The sequence below is a fragment of the Periplaneta americana genome, chromosome 13 (genome assembly GCF_040183065.1).
Source record: "Periplaneta americana isolate PAMFEO1 chromosome 13, P.americana_PAMFEO1_priV1, whole genome shotgun sequence".
Classification (NCBI taxonomy): Eukaryota; Metazoa; Arthropoda; class Insecta; order Blattodea; family Blattidae; genus Periplaneta; species Periplaneta americana.
Window position 1 is genome coordinate 60,387,788 of NC_091129.1, and position 21,891 is coordinate 60,409,678.

General features: G+C 35.6%; 1 protein-coding gene across 1 annotated transcript in view; it reads left to right on the top strand.

The window, feature by feature from the left end:
* Positions 1-21,891, top strand: part of LOC138711999 (probable G-protein coupled receptor No18) — a 1,860,709-nt gene that overhangs the window by 201,323 nt on the left and 1,637,495 nt on the right. Inside the window, exon 2 of the mRNA XM_069843351.1 lies at positions 10,782-10,849. The gene's annotated coding sequence lies outside the window, so the exon portion shown is untranslated. The remainder of the gene's footprint in view (positions 1-10,781; positions 10,850-21,891) is intronic.

The window sequence follows — 21,891 nt, forward strand, 5'->3', positions numbered from 1 at the left end:
CTGTGGAGTAACGGTCAGCGCGTCTGGCCGCGATGGTCTGGCCGGGTTCGATTCCCGGTCGGGGCAAGTTACCTGGTTGAGGTTTTTCTTTCCGGGGTTTTCCCTCAACCCAATATGAGCAAATGCTGGGTAACTTTCGGTGTTGGACCCCGGACTCATTTCACCGGCATTAGCACCTTCATCTCATTCAGACGTTAAATAACCTTAGATGTTGATAAAGCGTCGTAAAATAACCTACTAAAAATAGAGCTTACTGCAGCTTAAACATTCATTATTATTTCGGCTCTTTTTCTGATAGACTTCTAGCAAGGGGGAATGTCCCTTCAATAGGTTGAGCTTATTGCAGGTAAGTCCATGGTAGGATTACCACCTTTGTGCCTCTAGACTTGGAGTGTTTTCTGCAGGAGTATGATTCCTTAGTTGAGATAGATTCCAGCTTTGTGTTCTGGAAACTTGCTCGCGTCTTTTTCCATCTGCTACTATGTTCAAGAACACTGAAGTGCTCGAGGGTCACGTCGCGTCGTGAACATGGGAGCAGGACTTGTCAACAGAGCTACTGGTGTTCTTGCTGGCTTTTCTAAAAATTTTCAGATTATGTCTACCGGCTTATTTTTTTAAATCTTAAGATAGGTGGTAACACTAGAAATTATAAGTTGTTGAATACCTTTTAGCGATGCTTCAGAAATATTAATTTATTAATGCAATAAAAATGTAATGCTGGAGATGGATTATGGACCATTCTCATTTTCCTGTTAACTTTCCAAGCCTCTGCAGATCTCCTGCATCCTAGTGTATGGTCTATTTCACCAGATGCTTTCTTCCATGATTCTTCCTTATATAATTTGACTTCTTCACGCTCCTCTTACATATTCTATACATTTCCAAAACTTAATCATTCTTTGTGCTCGGTCATCTATCATAAAGCCCTGCAGTATCTCCTCCTTTCCTAAGGTCTCTTCAGCTATTCCTATGATAGTTTCCTAAGGGGAGAAGATGGTATAATGTGAAATGTTTTTTCTAATGAATGTACATTTTTAATCTGTTGTTAGTAGAAGTATCATTGCCGCAATAATTTAAATTCGAGATCAGTTTTTGAAAAAAGTTGGGGCCCAAATTAAAAAACAAAAGTACGATGGTGTAATTCACTGAAATGGATATTTCAGCCATTTTTTAAGATAAGTTCAGAATCTCTTTGACATTTTACTCCTAAAAGCATATTCTTTAATATCTTTGTGGAGTAATTTTCATGTTGGCTTTTAACATTTTTGAGATAAACTTTTTAAAAATAAGTTTTAGAGGTACTTTTTTAGAATATGGATGAATGTTTTTCATATGCAACAAAATAAAGCATTTCTATTCCATAGAAACGTTTATAATGACCTAAAAAATGTGTGTTTAAATTATCATACATTTAGCACTAATAGTTGAGAAGACAAGTTTTTACATGAGAATAAAGCAAAAAAATTGAAGTCACGGGAAATTGCGATCAAAGTTTAGTGTCATTTAAAAACCTGTGCACCAGGGCTTTAAAAATGGCGTCACAACCTATACTAAGGACATAAATACGTATGAAATTGTATGTGATATTTTTTCACATGTCAAATATTATTATAAAGCAAAATAAAAAAAAATCGGGCCTGATGGTTTTTCAGCATATTTAACCATGCTTTCCCCTTGAAAATCCTGTGCACCAGAGTTTTAAAAATATCATCGCAGCAGCTGATAAGGACATAAATGCACATTGAATATTATGTAACGTGCTTTTCACGTATCAAAGTGCATTTTAAAGCGATTTTTTAAAAATTCATTAGTTTTTCACCATATTACAACCGTCATCGCTGTTTAAATACTCATACAGCTCTTTAGCACTCCAATTCTCATTTACGGCTGGAAGTTTTTGTTAAAGCCTTTGGTAGCTAATATAAAATCATATCTTACAGCATTATATCACATAATTAAAAATACATTAAAACGTTAGTTTTGTTTTCTTTCTATTAAAATCATGAAATCACTGAAGTTAGGCATAGTGACAAATTACCAATTTTACTTTCCTGTAAGTCTGTGAGGGTACTGTGCCTTAACACGAAGGCTAGTAACTACGATCATCTGGCACTCTACGAATAGGCTACATTCCCAGATTCAAAATACAGGTGAATTGAAGTTCACCTTCTCTTATTTCACTGTACCTGACTCTCTCCCCCTTCTTCTCACTGTCTATATGTCCTCTATTCGGGAAGAACTGTTAATTTGTTGCATTGTTAATTTTTGTAAAAGCGACTTACGTAAACAAGCATTTGAAAGAATTGGTAGTGACAGCTCGAATAGCTTATTGTCCTTTCTTCTCCTTCCACTACTCTACTTGATTCAGGTGTTGTCACCAAATTAATTAGTCAGTGGCGGATATTACTGATGTGCACATGTGCTGCAGAAACATTGGAAGTTTTGTACAAACATAACATACGTTGTTATACATTTTACAGATTTACATGATGGAAATATGACAAGAGGATAGTATTAGACAAAGTTTTCAAACCTAATCACGAATAGAGTAATAAATGAAACATAAAAGGATGCTTCGGTATGAAGAAATTAAACTAATTGAATGTGCTCATTAACGTAGGATGAGAATAATCTTCAAAGACTTCTATAAACACTTGAATTAATTGCTAAACAATTTAGTACGAAGATTTCAAATGAAAAGACGAAGTAACTTACAATATGTAGGTAACTTCTGAAATGCTCGAGAATAAATTTATACAAGAAGTAATGCAAGATAGCAAGCAGGGAAGAGTTCGTTTCAAAGATTAACACGGCTGCAATGGAGATACACCAGCACAGATTGGATAATGTGCAGTGAGAGGTCAGACGACTTGCTGAAGCGTGTGTTCGTGCGAGAGGGGGACATTTTGAACATCTGCTCTAGGCAACTGACAATTAACCTACCTTCTCTTAAGCACACAGGCCCATTAGGTGTGGAATCAAATGGGGATAGATACGGTACGTGATATTCGTGTAACTCGGAAACGGGGATGAATATTGATAAAGTGTATTATGATTTTTTGTTGAAAATAAGGTCCTGAATCACCTCCTTAAGGATTGACCTGACCTTGTGATACAACCTGTATAATTTAGAATATCATATTGACGTTCTATGTAGATTACAAATACAAATATCACATCGATTTAACAAATAAAGATTATAGTAAAATTTGAATTTAATATCACATATTTTCAGCAAATCACATTAGAATTTAAGATTAACTTTTTCTTCCCACTTCATCATAAATAAGAATTTCCCTAACTTTTTGGACTACTAACATGGGGATCCACATAGTTTAAAGCTATACAGGATGTTAGAGGTTTGGGAGCACACATCTTAACAGGAGGTTCTTTGTATGAAATAGAACTAATACTCTCTAATGATATATTTTTCTACAACGCATAGTTCAACCAATAATAAAAAAAGAAGAAATTGTGTGGAAAGTTTTGTTGCCGATGTTTTCATACATCTTTAAAATTTTAAGGTTTCCTATGAATGTCGTGATAGATATTAAATAGATGAACAATTGACAGTTTTGACAATTTGAGCATTAATGACAATTTGAATTTAATTTCACATATTTTTATTAAATCACATTGTTATGTTAGATATTAATTAAATGAACAATTGACAGTTTGGCAATTTGAGCATTAATGACAATTTGAATTTAATATCACATATTTTTATTAAATCACACTAGAACTTAATCTTAACTTTTTCTTTCCACTTCATCTTAATTATAAATAAGAATTTCCTTAACGTTTTAGACTACTAACAGGTGGGGATCACATAGTTTAAAGCTATGTAAGAATATAAGTTCAGTTTCCTTGTCGATCCATATATAGTAATTTTCTTAGATTCTCAACTTCTGGGTATACAGTAATTATGATTCTGCTTTATAAGTATATAATACAAATCTCTGATGTAAATTACTACAAACTGTATATTTACTATAAACTATACATTTTAAATCAAATTGCAAAATGATTTCGGATTTTCACTTACCAGCTCTAACATCAGAATGTTGGAAGCACCAAACGCACTTCTCACTTCTCCCTATCCACTTTCCAATTCACATTTTTCTTTTCCGCTTCCTTTTTTTTTTTTCATTTTTTTTCCATTTTTTTATTCTTGAACAAATATAGCCTTGGCTTCAACAGTTTTCACTTCGGGCATTTTACTATAATAATATGGTCTCATTCCGAGTCTCGTTTACACACTTCTATCGTGAAGGTTAACTTTCGCAACTCTCATGATAGTTACTCTCATGAAAGAGCTGTCGCTGTATGAAATTTAGGATTAAATTGTACTGAAAGTCAGGAATAAGTTAAAATTCAGTACAAGCAATAACAGAAATTGCAGATAATATCCATTTTGATATGTCTAATGTTCTTTGAATGCACTCACTGGGACAATGCATCACATTATCTTTAGAGCACCGTCGTGGACAAATTTGAACAATATCTGTGAAAAGGACTTCTTATTGAGTATAAATCTAGTGATTGTAATGACAATGTGATATCATGTCAATAAATCGAATAATTATTAGTTGGAAATCGAGCAGCTTTCTTTATTGTGCCTTGTAGAACGAAAAATTTCGCAAAGAGCAAATTGGCGTATTCTTCCATTGAATACTATATGCCAGACATTTTCATTATAGTTTTTCACTCACGCATCACTGACATAAACTGAAGACCAAAGTTTTTCACATGTTATCGCGGCCTATCACAATGATGCTACCAGCTATACCGATTGATCATAAGGCTGTATATAACAGAAACAAACAAATAAAGAACCTCGCAAGAGTAAAACTGGGTGGTAGTAGTAGTGGTGGTGGTGGTGGTGGTGGTGGTGGTGGTGGTGGTGGTGGTGGTGGTGGTGGTGGTGGTAGTGGTAGTAGTGGTGGTGGTAGTAGTAGTAGTAGTAGTAGTAGTAGTAAAGAAGGGCGCGTCAGCTACTATGACTATTTGCGCCCTTATCTAAAATTCTTAATATAACAAAGACATAAATAATATAATAATCAGTGTGCTAAAAGAACTAAAAAGCGTTGTCACGATAGAACGAGGCACGTAAAACTGGGTGATTCACATGTTTGTACTATACAAAATTTTAGGAACGAAGCAGAATTGACATATGGTGTGTACTAGAGATGAACAAAACTAACTACCGCTCTCGCTCGCTGTGTTCGTTGCATTTATCTTTCGAGTCTCGCTTATTATTCTCGAAATAGCATTTGGTCGGCATGGAAATATTTCGTAACTTTGAATAACATACTGTACATCATTGAAATGAATAAAATTATAAATGTTTAAATGAGATAAAAAGACAGAACAGAACAGTATGTTAGTTATCAAAATGTTCTGAGTCAGGTATAAACAACTTTGGCGATTCAAAGCTGCTTGACTTCAGAACTTCGGGAATCATCAATATCGAGTCTCGAACACTCACAACCAGTCTTTACGTCAAGGACGTGACGTAATACAATGTTGTCGTGCGGATTTTCGGCTTTACGGGCGCTGTTAGTCTCGCTTTCTCGATCATTGTTCATCTCTAGTTTATACCCATCCGAACACATTGGAGAACTCGTTGGTTTTATGACGGAAATCACCTCTAAAATACTACGTCGATATTACAATTTATTGTTATACAAGGATAATTAATCTCTATGGAAAGTATTTGGAGTGTATAATGAAAGACAAAGAATCATAATTATTCCTTTTTGCGACATGAAGGGCCCTGAGAAAAATACAACGTAATAGAAAAGGTTGACACACATATACATACAAATTGCTAATGAGTCTCTTCTATAGTCAGTGCTAGAGAGTGAATTGGGACTGGAATCCACAGAGTTAATTAGATTGGTACTTGTACTGAATAATGTTGTTTGATGAAGGTTCTTCCTGCTTTTCTCAAATTTCACTCAATCATTACTTTTTAATTTCATTTCACATGTTCCTGTAATTGATATTAATATATTTTTTAAATATGTAAAAAAAAACGTAAAAATTAAGACTGTAAGAGACTACACGACAAATGAAAATAAAATCTCCCTAAAACACTCACGACAAAGTACTGTTGCTGCTCGGAGACGCTCAGTTGCAGGAACCAACTAGTCTTATTCAATTAGACCTAATGATGGTTAGAGAAATCTCTGAAGGTATCTGGTATTCACAGGCTGTAAGTATACTTATAGGACTCTCGTTTCCTTAACTTCTCTCTTACAGGATATACAGTACGGATATTAGATATTATAACGGTCCTAGTGCAAAAGAGGCTTACGTCCGTTCTCTCTGTAAAGGAAAGAAATTTTAATGAATGATTATATATAATATAGCTATATGATGCAAAATAGAAACTTTGAAAAGTACTTGTGTTTACACTAGCATATAAAAGTCATCTAATGTACAATGTTCAGAGTAATATAATTTATACCATCCTAGCATTATAAACAGGTTGTTACTACATCGAATATCGTTCATAACTGCTGCTGGTGCTGGTGCTACTCTATGCCTTCGAGGACCTTAATCTCATCTAGAAGATTTCTGTTTAAATCTTTTAATCTTCATTTACTAACATGTCTATGACATTCAACAATCTTTGTTCTTCCCTTCTGGTTGGTGTTAGAATAGTTTCTTTATTAATCCCATTTGATCCTTTACCATATGATCAGTCCACAAAATTCGTTTCTTTTTTGTATTTGTCTGTTCAAATAACTTAAGATACAAATAAAAATAATAATAATACGTGGCGCTACAGCCCGTGGAGGGCCTAGACCGACCAGCCGGCTGCTGGCCTCACGCCCACATGTCGAAGTAGAGGTGGACGATCATCCAACCAGAATGGAGGTATCGTGTGGTTAGCACGATGATCCCCCCAGCCGTTATAGCTGGCATTCGCAACCGGATTTCGCTACCTATCGCAGCTCCCCAAATGCATCACGATGCTGGATGGGCACCGGCCCCATACACTGGCCTAAATTTCATGAGAAAACTTCTTCCCCCATGAGGACTCGAACCAGCGTGCATTCCGTAACGCGAGTCCTAGGAAGGATGCCTTAGACCGCGACGTCAAGGCGCGGGACTAAGGTACAGATACCTTAATATTCGGTCAGGCTTTAAATTTCATTATTTTCGAACTTGAGTCAGCAAGTGTAAAAACATAAAAAGTATAATTAATTAATTAAAGCACACGATAGAAGAATATTGAGCAAATACTTATTGATTCAGAATTAATATATACCATATAATTTGCACTTTTGAATATAAAAAGCAAAAAATTGTATAGACTTTAATATTCGATCAGTGTGATACGGTCTCCTTTTCACTGTGTTTACAATGTCGTCTGCAAGCATTGCACAGTGAAGGGTGGGAGTGGTATGTTTCAGTTGTGTTCTTGCTGTTAACATTTGCAGACCTGTAGTCCGATTTTGCAAGATCATTGTAATAATGGGGCACAAAGGCAAGAATACTAGTTTTGAAAAACGACAGCTTGTTATTTTTCACCATGCGAAGGGACGGACGTACACATAGAGAGATCGCCGAAATGATTAATATGAGAAGGAGTATAGTCGGGGACATAATTAGAAGATATGAGAATGAAGGAAGACAGGATTGAATATGTGCCACAGAGAGGGAAACCAAGGAAGTTAACAGCCAGAGATGTACATTCGATCATCAGGAAAGTTAATAAGAACCCTCGAATAAGAGCTCCGCAACTAGCAAAGGAATCTGCAAAGACTGTGCACCATGAAACAATTAAAAAAAATTTAAGGAAGAGTGGTTACCATGGAATAGTGGTTAGGAAAAACCTCTGGTATCTGAAGTTAACACAAAGAAAAGACTTGAGTTTGCAAACAAAAATATTGAAAAGGATGAAGCATGGTGGAATTACGTCATTTTCATAGACGAAAGTCCATTTAATGTTTTTGGTCCGGCTGGTCATATGATGGTGTGGCGTAAGGTGAAAGAAGACATGAAAATTGATAACTTGCAACCAACTGTGAAGCATGGTGGTGGAAAGGTAATGGTTTGGGGCTGCATATCAGCTGCTGGAGTAGGGGAGCTCGTCTTCATTGACGGTAACATGAGCAAGGAATAGTATCTTCAAAACCTGACAGAAAATTTGCACAAGAGTGCTAAAAAGTTGGGAATATGTAATACATTCAAATTTTACCAAGACAACGACCCCAAACATAAGTCGTATATTGTGCGCAAGTGGTTACTGAATAACTGAACAAAAGTTATCGATATGCCTCTCCAATTTCCCGACTGCAACCCCATAGAAAATCTATGGAATGAACTGAACAGAAGACTGAGAAAAGTGCCAATTTCTTCAACAGAAGAGTTAAAGAGACGACTGAAAGAGGAATTGGGCCGTATTGATGGAGCATATACAAGTAGGATCGTAGCGAGTATGCCCAGATGGTTGCAGCATGTTATCCAGCAGAATGGGTACTAACAAGGTATTAATTTTCTGTTGAAGTTGTTATGAATAAGTATATTTTTTATTTCTTCATTTTTGACCGAATATTAAGCTGACTGTGATATTTTTGTTTGTGTTGATAAAGGAATAAATATTTTCATTTTTGTAATGTCAGGTTCAATTTGGAAAAATATATTATATTGTTTACTTTGTATGAAGTACAAATATTATTGTTTTATACGCAATAATGTATTTATTTCGCTTCAAACAGTTAATTAAATATTCAATTTAAAGCCTGATCGAATATTAAGTTTAGCACCTGTATATAAATCCTTCCTGTTTTCCAAACATGCGTTTACATTATTGTAATACTGCCCCTCTCTGATGTACAGAAGTCCATCAGACTCCAGATCCACACATCAATCTAATTTAACAAAAACTATATAGCCTACTATCATTAATACGAAATAATAATAATAATAATAATAATAATAATAATAATAATCATCATAATAATCTATACTAATAATAAATCTGCAGCCGTAATTTTTCTGGTAATTTTCGATTTTCCAAAAATAATTGGTCCTAACATATATAATTAACCGCCCTGAAACCGAAAATCGCTTTTTTGAAATTTTTGTTTGTCTGGCTGTCTGTCTGTCTGTCTGTCTGGATGTTTGTTACTTTTTCACGCGATAATGGCTGAACCGAATTATATGAAAATTGGAATATAAATTAAGTTCGTTGTAACTTAGAATATAGGCTATATGGCATTCAAAATATTTTATTTAAATGGGGGTTATAAGGGGGCTTGAATTAAATAAATCGAAATATCTCCCTTATTATTAATTCTCATGAAAAATATTACATAACAAATGTTTCTTTAAAAATAATGTCCGATAAGTTTTATCCCATGCAAAATTTTGATAGGACTGATATTTAATGAGACAAACGAGTTTCAAAATTACAATAACAACGCCATCTAAGGCGGTGTAATGAAATAAAAAACAATCAATTTTTGTTTACCACCTGTGCTTATCTTAATATTTGAATTTATATGAACGTTTTCGACACTCGGTGTGTGTCATCTTCAGATATGGGGCCTATGTGATTGTGTGTTGTGAAGCCCTAGCTTCTTAATTATGTTGTGGGTTGTTCACTTGTGTATGGCCTTTCATGATTTCTTAGTTTACTATAAGCAGTATGTGGTTGGTTACTGTGATTCTGTTAAGTTCTATCTTTTGAAAAACCCGTATAGGACAATAAAATTATGTTAAAAACATTATAACACAATAAATAAAACAAATAAATATATACACTATAAAAACACTGTAAAACACTGTATACACTATATTACTTTTTCACATATATGGTTGGCTGTGTTGGCCTGTTGTATCGTTAAAATTGGGTTACTTTACTGTTCTTGGTAAGAACTGTCTTTTTGACGCACTTTCACTGATATTCCATATTGTATGTTGGGGTTTTTTGATGTTGTTCAAGTTGACTGCTGTGGATCGTGGATGCTGTTGTTGAATACTTAGACGTATATAATACAAGCTATTTTCTGTTGGGTCCGCTGTCTAGTATGGCCATGCGTGTCTGCAAGAATTACTTTATATTAATATATAGATTTAATACGATTCTGTTTTTTATTAAGTTGGAATCTGTCGCGTAAAATGTTGTATGGAAAATACTTACTATTTTAGATGATGTTGGAATGTTCCTATGTGGTGCATGGCTGGGACTAGAATATTAATAAAATAAACTAGCAGCATTAAGAAAAATATTAATAAAATAAACTAGCAGTATTTCTCACAAAATAAATGCATAGAAACATGCAGCTACCTCATAAATACTTGCAGTAAAATTTTCATCCAGATTGATTAATATTTGGCATAAGAAAGTTGGTGTTGAATCAACAAAAATGAACATAGAAAAATAGATTTGAAAATAAAATGAATATTTATGTAAATTAATATTCTCCTCCGCTACATTCATCTAGTAACAAAAACAAAAAGTTACTAGATTTGTAATAAGGAATTTTAAAAAAGAATTCTTCAATGAAAAACAATTTTGACAACTCTTTAAATTTCACGCCCCCTTCCAGCCTTAATTTAAAAAGTGTAAACATACGAGTATTTATAATCAGAATTGAGCTGAATCCATTTGGGGTATGAAAATATAAATTCTGAATAAGTGAAATAGCTAAAAAAATTTGGAAACATTTTCATGATTTTCAGTGGAGTCTTCCCTTAATAGAGCAGAATTGTATGCTTTTAAGTATCTTTTATAACAAATTCTAACTGTACTCTTGTTACAGGGTCGCTCCAGTTTTCGCTTCAGCAGTGGAGATCTTGAAGAGCAAGCTCAAAAACGAGTGAGAGGCTGGTAAGTGGATTATGGGTTCTTTAACTACATTTTAGCCTTTTTCCCTTATCCGCAAGTCGAGACATTTCCAAGGGATTTAAGTGGAAACGTTTGAGTCGGTCACGTCATCGGCTATCACTGGGAAAGTGCAGGAGGCTCGGAGATTGATCAGGGTGAGCAGCGCTGCGGAATTCATAACAAGGGTTGTGTGACTTGAAAGAAAGTTAATTCTAGTAGTTGCTATGTCAGGGTAATGTGTGGAACTTTTCCCATTATGTCGTCGACTTAGCTCTGTGGCAGCGCGTCTGCCTCCAGACTAGCCAGCCCGAGTTCGATTCCCGCCGGAGCCAGAAATTTTCGTGTAAAATTTCTATCTTATTTCTAGGAGAAGAGCCGATGCACAACTTCTAATCACTACATTGTGTACCAATATGATTGGGTTAAATCACAAATCTCTCCGCAATGCATATGAAGACAAGGTATATTATATCACTGTTGATAGTGATTTGTCCGTCAGACGGGAACGTTAAGCCTGGCGGTGCCCCCTTGGTGCTATTCGACAGGAGTAGGCTACGTGCCGACACTGGGTTTCTCCTTCTCTCTTCATCATCTTAATCATCAAAATTTCTTTCTTGAAGGCGGACGAACGAAATACTAAGCTTCTTAATCAAAGAATTGACTTTGTCACTAATAGAATGCTTTTTTTTTTTTTTTTCATGCTTTTGTAAATTCAAATTCAGGTCATTTAAATGCGACAGTACAGAGTGTTGCCACTTAGTCTAATTCGTCGGCTTATATGACGGTAATGGGAAGCCCCCATCCCGAGGAAATTGAGTAGTAGAGGGTGGAATGGGGCCTATCTGCGTATGGAAGCTTGAAAGTACCTGTCTGTAGGCAGTCATCCGCCAACAAATTTTGTTAGATAGAGGTTGGAGTGTGATCTCTCTGCATAGAATTGCTCTATTAATCAGATACAGTAATGGCAAAAAGAAAAAAGAAACGGACCGACCCTTGTAACTGATTTCAGAGCCTTGTTCACTTCATAGCACGATAGACTGGTAACTAAGACTTTCGTGGTTAAAATTCTGCGTGGGAAGGAAACCTTTTTTTTTCGTTCCTTATTCAAATTTATTCCCAATACTTTTCGATTGCTGGTAAAATTAATGTTCTGGGAATAATACGTTAATTAAGTAGTAAAATATCGCTGCAATCGAAAAGTATTGGGAATAAATTTGGATAAAAAAGGTTTCCTTCCCTGGCAGGATTCGAACCACGAAAATCTTATTACCAGTCTATCATGCTCTGGAGTGAACAAGGCTCTGCAATCAGCTACAAGCGTCGGTCTGGTTTTTTCGCCACTACTGTACGTAAGGCAATAATATAAGTTCATTATCTTGTGAAAAAAAAAAAACTATGAATGAAGTTTGTTGATCCTGGAAATTTATGATAAATTCATCTCGCAATTAAAACGCAAAGTTAATACTCCCCCCCCCCCATTAACAACTTGAACTTTGTATGTAAAATCAGCAATTGTTGTTCGAAAAGTCAAGCAAAATCTTCCAGTCGACTTTTAATAAAACAAACCATTCTTATACGAGCTTCACAAAGAATTTATTTATATTATCTGAGATGCCTACAATTAGTGGCAAGCACATGCTTGTGAAGGAGAGAGTGCGTCCATTCCATCCTTGCCATAAATTATAAAATATTCTAATTTTACTAGCAATTCGCTGTTTTTTCCTGTTTCGCCTTTGTGTTTTCTCTACTTTTGCCCAGTCCGTGTTATTCTTTTGTATTGCTTCATAAAAAATGTTAAAAAGTTCTTGTACTGCTGCATTACTAAGTATTGATTTTCAAAACATATTGTCTTGAATTGATCTATCTCATTACGACCTGATAAAACATAACTGAGAAATGTTCGATAGAAGCGTTGATTCATCAAATTAAATAGCAAAAGATTCAATTGATTCCACTTTCTTTAATTGTGGTTAATATCAGCCATCTCATTGACACAATGCCATTAGAAAGCAGAGATCTTAAAATTTTGTCTTTCCGGACCTATTAAACCATTGACCATGACCATAACGATATCAGCCGGCAGTATAGGGTCTTCTGCAGTCTTATGGGGTTTTCATAATTAAAGGTAGAAATTTATACCAAAACATGAAGATGTTAGGTTACGTCTTGTGCTTAGACTGCAGTTACGTCATGAATGACGTGAAGCCTGAGGTAGGCCTATAGTCACGTTACAACTGAAATGTGTTTTGTATCGCAGCAATTGAATGCGGATACGTTTTTCGTGCGTAGGGTTCAGCATTGTGCTCCGGCAGTTGATTTCTTTACATTGCACTGCTATTCGTTGATTGGTTGACAATATAAAGCTACAATCTCACTTTGCTTTTACCACGGCAGAGTTCCCTAACATGCACCTGGATTGCTAGCTACGCTTACTCTCTCTTTCAACCGACACACTATGCATATCTAACCTTGTGTCTGTGGGTAAATTTCTATCTTTACTCATAATTTATTAAAATTTTCTGTAATAGCCGTCTATATGCTTATCAAGTACAATATAGTTATTAAATACTACAGTACATTTAAAAGATTAACGTTTTTGGCAATATTTGCTATCTTCAAATCTACACCAATAACACATAAATGTGAACAACGAAATTCATAGTTCGTTAGAAATCAGTAAACAATATATAAATGATACAAGAATAAAATACAATTAAAATTTAAAACGTTCATTATATTAAAATTGACATATGAACGTTTTAAATTTTAATTATATTTTATTTTTGTATAATAATTTATATATTGTTTATTGATTCCTAATCAACTATGAATTACGTTGTTCACATGTAAGTGTTATTATTGTACATCTGAAGATGGCAAATATTGCCGAAAACGTTAATCTTTTAAATGTACGATAGTATTTAATAACTATATTGTACTTGATAAACATATAGACAACTATTACATAAAATATTAATAAATTATTACCTGTTTATCGGATAACTACCAACATCATAATAAAATTTACTCATAACGCTACGCTTGGATGCTTCAATTTGTTGGATTAGACCGATTAAGATGGAGAATGGGAATCGGAAGACGGCGTAGTCCGTTACAAACCGATAGAATGATGAATGATTGTTTTTGCAGGGGGGTTGCGAAATTTTGAATTGACTTAAATTTTGTTCACATTTTAGAATGTCACGCGATTAAAATGTTTGAGAAACACTGCGCTAGGCAAACTGTGCATTTTAGTAGAAAGGTAACTAATGCAGATTAGAAGTTATATTGTTGATCTTTAAATAACGACTTTGTCATTCATTGGTTATTCACATGGTGCAGAATGTCAATGCGAGGGTTATTTCGCATTAAGAAATATACACGTATGTTCTTTGTTGGCTTCGGAGAAAAATAATTACGAATAACTCTGGGCGACACCAGCGGAGTCGGAAACAAATTTATTTCTTATTGTCAGACTATATTACTCTACCCGCAATTCAATTACGATATTATTTTGCGCTTCGGGGTCATTCGTGACGTCAAGTAGTACAGAGAACCTTATGAAGAATGGAGATATCTAGCGAAATGTTGGAGTTTATCTTGCGTATCGAAGGTTCGAATATATACGTTGAGATTTAAGAATTGCTCTGTAGTGATAGACCCCTCGTTGCTACCCACTACGCAGTCCGTAGTTCAGTTCTAGCCAGTTGTTCTTCCACCCTGACGGTCCGGCTTTGACTCTCCTCTTGTTATGGCGGAATTAGTGGAGTTGTAGAGAGTTTTTCACAGGGTACTCCCGTTTATCTATTTTATTCCACAAACATATTCCAATTCCCTCACATTTCATCTATCACCTGCAGTAGTTCAACACATTATGTAGGCTGGGCTTGTCTTGGTGGCAGTATGGGTCTCCGATGCTAATATAGGATTTAAGAGCTTGACAAGAGGCAGTAGAGCAAGTGGACAGCTTCAAATACTGTACTTGGATTGTATTATAAGCGGTAACATGAGCTGTTGTCAGAAGTCAAAAGGAGGATAGCAATGATAAAGGAAGCTTTTAATAGAAAAAGGAGCTGCTTCTGCGGACCTCTCGAAAAACAAAACTAAAGAAGAGACTAGTGAAGTGTTTTGTGTGGAGTGTGGCATTGTATGGGGCAGAAATATAGTAATTACGACGAAGTAAAGAGAAGCGACTAGAAGCATTTGAAATGTGGATATGGAGAAGAATGAAACGTGTGAAGTGGACAGACAGAATAAGACATGAAGCTGTGTTGGAAAGAGTGGGTGAAGAAAGAATGATACTGAAACGGATCAGGAAGAGAAAAGGAATTGGTTGACTCACCGACTGAGAAAAATGCCTACTGAAGGATACACTGGAAAGAATGGTGAACGGGAGAAGAGTTCGGGCAGAAGAAGATATCAAATGATAGACGACATTAAGATATATGGTGCATATGAGAAGACAAAGAGGAAGGCAGAAAATAGGAAAGATTAGAGAAAGCTAGGTTTGTAGTGAAAGACCTGCTCTTGGAGAGAACACTATGAATGAACTCCTAATCCTGTAATTTATTTGATGTACTCGTCCGAGGATGGGATCTGACTTTGTCAGGACGGAGGCAGGATGATCCACTTGTCATCTTCGGATTCACGAGTGCAGTCCAGGCTACCCGTCTCACTTTAACAATCATCACAGAGTGCCAAAGTGCATGGATCCTTCTCGGGTACGGCCATATTTTGCGTCTGGTGTAATTCGATTCCTCCAACAGTCTTGTTTTCTAATATTCGCACGGTGTGCCAGTCCACTCCAATAAGTCAACTCTGGACATAGTGAACTAGGTTATAGTGAACATTCGGCTATAGTGAACCTAAATCGTTGGTTCCGACCCGCACACATTAAATGTACATTAATATATCCGTTTATAGTGAACCATTGCCTCGATTATTGTGAACCTTAAAAATTGAAGTTACAAGAATTATATCCTGACAAATTCTTATTTGAAGTCAGACCTTCTTATACAAAATTGAAAGAATGTGTTGAGAACAACATTCAAAGTTTCTTACTCCTTTAGTCAAAGGACAAAAGTAAGATTAGTGATTCCTATTCAATGAGCTCTACTATAAATCCAGGCAATGCGTGACGACCTTGCTCCCTCCACCGTGGAAGGGTTGCCATTCTATTCTAAGGCTCATCACTGTACTGTTATTTCTAATCCTCCACCGTCAAAGGGTTACCTTTTGTTTTTAGAAACATTTCCATTATGACGGATAGCTACGAAACAACGGAAAATGAAATTGCCTTCTTTTATTAAAAGGGGACGGACATTATGTCCAGACCATAAAGGAAGGTAAGATTCCGATGGCTGTCAAACTCCGTCAACCCCCTACCGGTTCCCATTGAGTGACCCGGGAAATTCCAAGGCTTTCACACCATAACAGCGTTTGTCATTTCTACCTGATCAATAGACACTTCGGATTTAGTGAACCTCGGATATAGTGAACGAAATATGCAAGTCCTAGAGGTTCACTATATCCGGAGTTGACTGTACTTTCTTTACATTATTTGTCTTGGTTTGGATTTTTCAACGGTCGTACTCGGGACTTGTTAGATCATTGTGCAACATATATCCGATTATTGCCAAAATCCGACCTGTGCCCTGGATAGCATCCGTGTATCTTATACTGACAGGCTGCCTCAATTCTGACAGCTAAATCCCATCCTCAGAAGAGTATCTGATAAATTTCAGGGCCCGGCGCCCTAAGTTTTTCTTGCATCAACATCAGAACTAAAAGAAGGAACTCATGTGAAACCTCAAAGAGTAATAATGAAATTAATCCAGCACTGGCTGGATGTTTTAACAGATGTCACAATTTTCATAAAGACATACACTATTTCTTGTTTCTTCTTCTTAATACTGCTTTTTTAAGTTGGTTATTTAACGACGCTGTATCAACTACTAGGTTATGTAGCGTTGATGAGATTGGTGATAGCGAGATTGTATTTGGCGAGATGAGGCCGAGGATTCGCCATAGATTACCTGGAATTCACCTTACGGTTGGGGAAAACCTCGGAAAAAACCCAACAAGGTAATCGAACCCACGCCGGAGCGCAAGACCAGCAGGAAAGCGTCTTAACCGACTGAGCTACGCCGGTGGCTCAATACATATTAATGTCCAGGTCCTCTTCACATATGTACTAAGCTCGTATTAAGTGTCTGAAAAATTATAATTGTTTTTTTTTTCTCGAGAATTATAGCTGCTAAATTAGAAACCCTCTAAAGAAATATCATATGTGAGGAGCAAAATGGTTTCCGCAAAGGAAGATCATTTGCTGATGGCTGCTTTATCCTAAAACATTTTATTGAAAAACACAGAGAATGTAACAAAGAAACTCATATGGGATTGATTAGGATCAACAGAAATAAGCTCTTCGAAATTTTGGCAGATGATGAAACTCCAAATCAAATAATATTGGGAATTTACAATTTATACAAAGAAAATTTAATTTCAATTAATATTGGTTCAGATTGCTCAGAATGGAAAACAATAAATTGTGGAGTACGCCAGGGTTGCCCTTTATCGTCACTGTTATTCAGTATTTACAATAATGCTCTTATCAGTCACTGGATATTGACAATACATGGAAACGTCCAGCTTTCAAATAGTAACACTCTTGACACTTGACTGTATGCGGACGACCAAGTTCTCCTTGATAACACTGAAGATGAATTGCAATATTCTGTACACCATCTTCATGTAAGAGCACAAAATTTTAACATGGAAATTTCTACAAAACAAAAGTAATGGCTTTTTAAGGTAAAATGTCTCTCAGAATTAAAATTTGTATTGGGAACTAGATTTTGGAACAAGTAAGCTCTTTCAAATACTTAGATTACTATTTAACGTACCAAGCTGAACAAGATATACCATAGAAAATTCAAGGTTTTAACAATGCCCTTAGAGTTTCAACAATAAATAAAGTACAGAAACATACCAGACTGAAAGGATATGAAGTGTTGGAAAGATCCATAGTTATGTACGGCAGTGAGGCTTGGACGATCCGAAATGAAGATACACAACGCCTAACAACAGCTGAAAGAAATTTTTAAGAAGAAATGCCGGCTACAGTCTCTCAGATCATAAAAGAAATGACCTGATAACAGAGGATTTAAACATATCCACCATTCACGAACATCTCAACAGTTACAGACAGAATTGGCTCCAGCATGTCAACAGGATGGACTGTTCCAGATTGCCTAGACAGATCCTCAGATATATAACCTCGAGGGAAAGATATTTGGGTCGGCCCTTAAAAAGATGGAAGGAGACCGTAACAGGCCACTAGGCCTGCTACTTGAATGGCTGATGATGATATTTTTCCCTTCACGGAAGAGGTGCTCGAACACTTACACTGCAACCCACGGCTTTTATTGCGTTTTCCACTGCTATTCGTAGAGGTAATTGTTGAAGTCCGTAGGACCGTACTCCTATAAGTTTAGTAACGGGATTTAGTTGGTGCCATTTATCGATTCAACTTACTCAACACTCAATTCCCACGGAGTCCACATTATTTAATAATCGACAGTCCCTCTGAGAGTTTAGGCATTGAGATTTACTTTCATTAATAATAACAAAACAGTTTTGTTTCCATATTTCTTGGAAATTAAAACGAAACCTACAATTTATTGGCCTTATTCCACCATTTTACTCACCCTTGATTAGAACGTTGAGCCACCAACGTGACTCAGTCGGTTAAGGCGCTTGCCTGCCGGTCTGAAGTTGCGCTCGGGCGGGGGTTCGATTCCCGCTTGGGCTGATTTTCTGGTTGGGGTTTTTCCGAGGTTTCCCAACCGTAAGGTGAATACCAGGGAATATATGGCGAATCCTCGGCCTCATCTCGCCAAATATCACCTCGCTATCACCAATCTCATCAACGCTAAATAACCTAGTAGTTGATACAGCGTCGTTAAATAACAGACTAAAAAAAAAAAGAACGCTGTGGTACCGAGTTCAGCCTTTACTTAGGCCTACTGTACTTACACGCGGACAGGTAGAATATTTATTTTGTGGAGGGAGAAATGGAGAGGTGGTGTATACAGCTCTAATTTTTCTTCTCAAAATTGGTTGGAAAAATATGATATTATTTACAATATTTATATGTTTATTATGTGTTATAATTATTTTAACGCGACTCTTGGTTAAAGTAACTATCAATTCACATGAATCGGTCAGAGCTAAAAGGCATTATGGCAGTTTTTACAACTTTTCAGGAGAAGGAAAAAATGTTATATCTTCGAAAGATTTTTTGTGCAAATTTTTCACTCATCCAGTATTGCAGAGTACCGACAGACACAACGTTTTCAATAATGAATAAATATTTAGAGTTGTTTAATAATTTACAAATAATTATTATATAAAACTGACATAATGCCTTTTGCACGGAAATTGATTTCCAGTAATGGAATCAGTTTCAAATTTTATATAACTCTATTTTTCTTCACCGAAATAAAGTTATTAAACATGAACTAGTGTTAGGAAGTAGTCTGCTGTGTTTATCCAGTACTAATACAAAGCAATAATTCAGTTTTTGAACTATAGGTACTCAAAATTAAAAACAAATACCCACTAGATAATAATAGGTTTAGTTGTATAAAAATCGTCAACACAGGTTATTTAAAAAGAATTATAAAAAAATTAGCACAAAAAAGCTGTTCAAATACATTATATGTTATATTCTCTATCCATACTGATCAGTTACCATCTCCTCCTCTGGTGGTAGTATGTCCTGCAGGCTATTTCAGAATTTTTCTTAAAAACTCAGTGCCTTAGGTTTCACACATTTAACTAATATTTTAATATCCTGTATCTTTTTAGAATTGGTTCGTACTTTTCCATCATAAAATGTTTTATCTTGAACTTTGTACAAAGAATGTTTAACTCTGACTTTCTCAGAGGGAGTGCATTTCATTGAAGAAACTGTAAAATCTGAAATATACAGGATGTTAAAGAAAGAATCCAATAATTTAGGAGGTGATAGTATGCATCAAAACAAGAAAATGATGTCTACTAGACATGATTCTTACAAACACATACTTTCTGAGCTCCGTACCCTTGTTCATAGGAGGTGCTCAATGTGACTCGTTTATGGCAATGCATTTCTCTGCCCTACAATACAGCAGACTACCAGATAATCATACCGTAATTGACACCTCTGGCATGGAATAACAATACTTCGCAAGGAATACTGAAAACAAAAGTCTGGTTGCGGATTTGAGCGGGGTTCAGCAGAGATGATGTTGTGAATTTTCATAATCAGCATGTGTGGGTAGATGCAAATCTCCATTCAGTTGAAGAAACAAGGCATCAGTACCGATTCTCAATCACCGTATGGGCAGGCGTTCTTGGTGACAGATTAATATGGCCATACGTGCTATCACAGAAATTAACTGGGGAATAGTTATCAGGACTTTCTTATTAACGTATTAAAATAAATTTCAAAGAGTGAGTGATTCCTTACGCCGAAGGGCAGAGGAATGCATTGCCATGAATTGAATCCACACTGATCACCTCTCATGAACAAGTGTTCAGATCTCAGAAAGTATGTGTTGTAGGACCCATGTTTATTAGATATTATTTTCTTGTTTTGATGCATACTAGCATCTCCTAAAATATTGGATACTTTTTTTAAAGCCATGTACAAATTATTTAAAATATGCAGGAGAGAATACTTGCTTTTGTTTCTTTGAAGTAATTTAGCTTCATTAGAGATAGTGGTTTTCTTGAATAGTTTAGGCCACCAGGTATCGAAATAATTTCACCTTAGTCCAAAACATGAATTTCAACTTCTTGCTATTTGCTGCAGGTTCTACATATTCTTGGGGTTTGTGCGCTCTATCAAACTTAAGATTTTTTTGCCGAAATTTCTGTCACATGACAGATAAGAATGCCCGTGTTCAGGAAATCTGTGTGTTATTGTATTAAATCTTCCCTTGATTGTTAAAGATATGCACACCCTTATCATGGTATGGTTTTTATTTTGTAGGTATTAAACTTGTCAGAATATAGTTTTTTCCATCTTCACTGAAATGTTTCAAAACATCAAAATCGGATGTATTCTTCATAAGTTCTGTAGTACGAAATTAAGTGACATAATTTGTGATATTATATTTGCACTAACTTGTAATCTTATCCTGTTTTCATTTACTCATTGTTCACCATTAATTTACATCAGCCAAGTCTTTAACAACAGCATTTTAACAACATTTCTTTTGTGACTAGATTAATTTCTTTTCCTTTTTGGAGACATTTCTCACAAAATCACCACACAAACATAAACTATAACGCACAATATAACTAACAGAATAAGTATTGAAAATTAAAAAGAATTGTTGAGTGAGATAATATATTTCGCGTGAAATCATAACAAGCGCGAATCATATTACCTCAGTGCTGCCACACAGCTCACAATTTCCGGCGCTGAATGGCATGTTGTCAGTGACATAATGCTTTTCTCCTCCGTATGCCCTGTTATGAATAGCGATTACTAGCATAAGGAGAAGTCTGACAAAATTCTTTTCTCCACCGTTTGATGCATCTTACTTTTAAAACTCTAATTAAATAAAAACATAAAAATGGGATTTTTTGACATAATGCCTTTTAGCTCCGACCGATTTACATGTACAATTAATAATATGTTTAACTCAATCCCCACATCGTAAGTTTAGAAATCTGTTAACTTAACCCACGTCAAACGTTGCAATACAGTTTTACTTCCAATTAACAAAATATTCAACATTCCATGTCTCCAATTCAACTGCATACTTACTTCAGAAGGCACGCGATGTTACAAATGTTTTTGAACTTAACAACTGTAAACGTGAACAAAGTACTTACCTCGCTGTCACAACAGATTGTCAACCACATGTTCAATTTCTATTTTATCTTATGTATAAATTAATGTAATATTTGTCTTCACATAATACCTGGTTAATGCCTCCAAGAATTCGCATGCACATATGTTTGTTAACCCTAATTTATAAATGTATCAA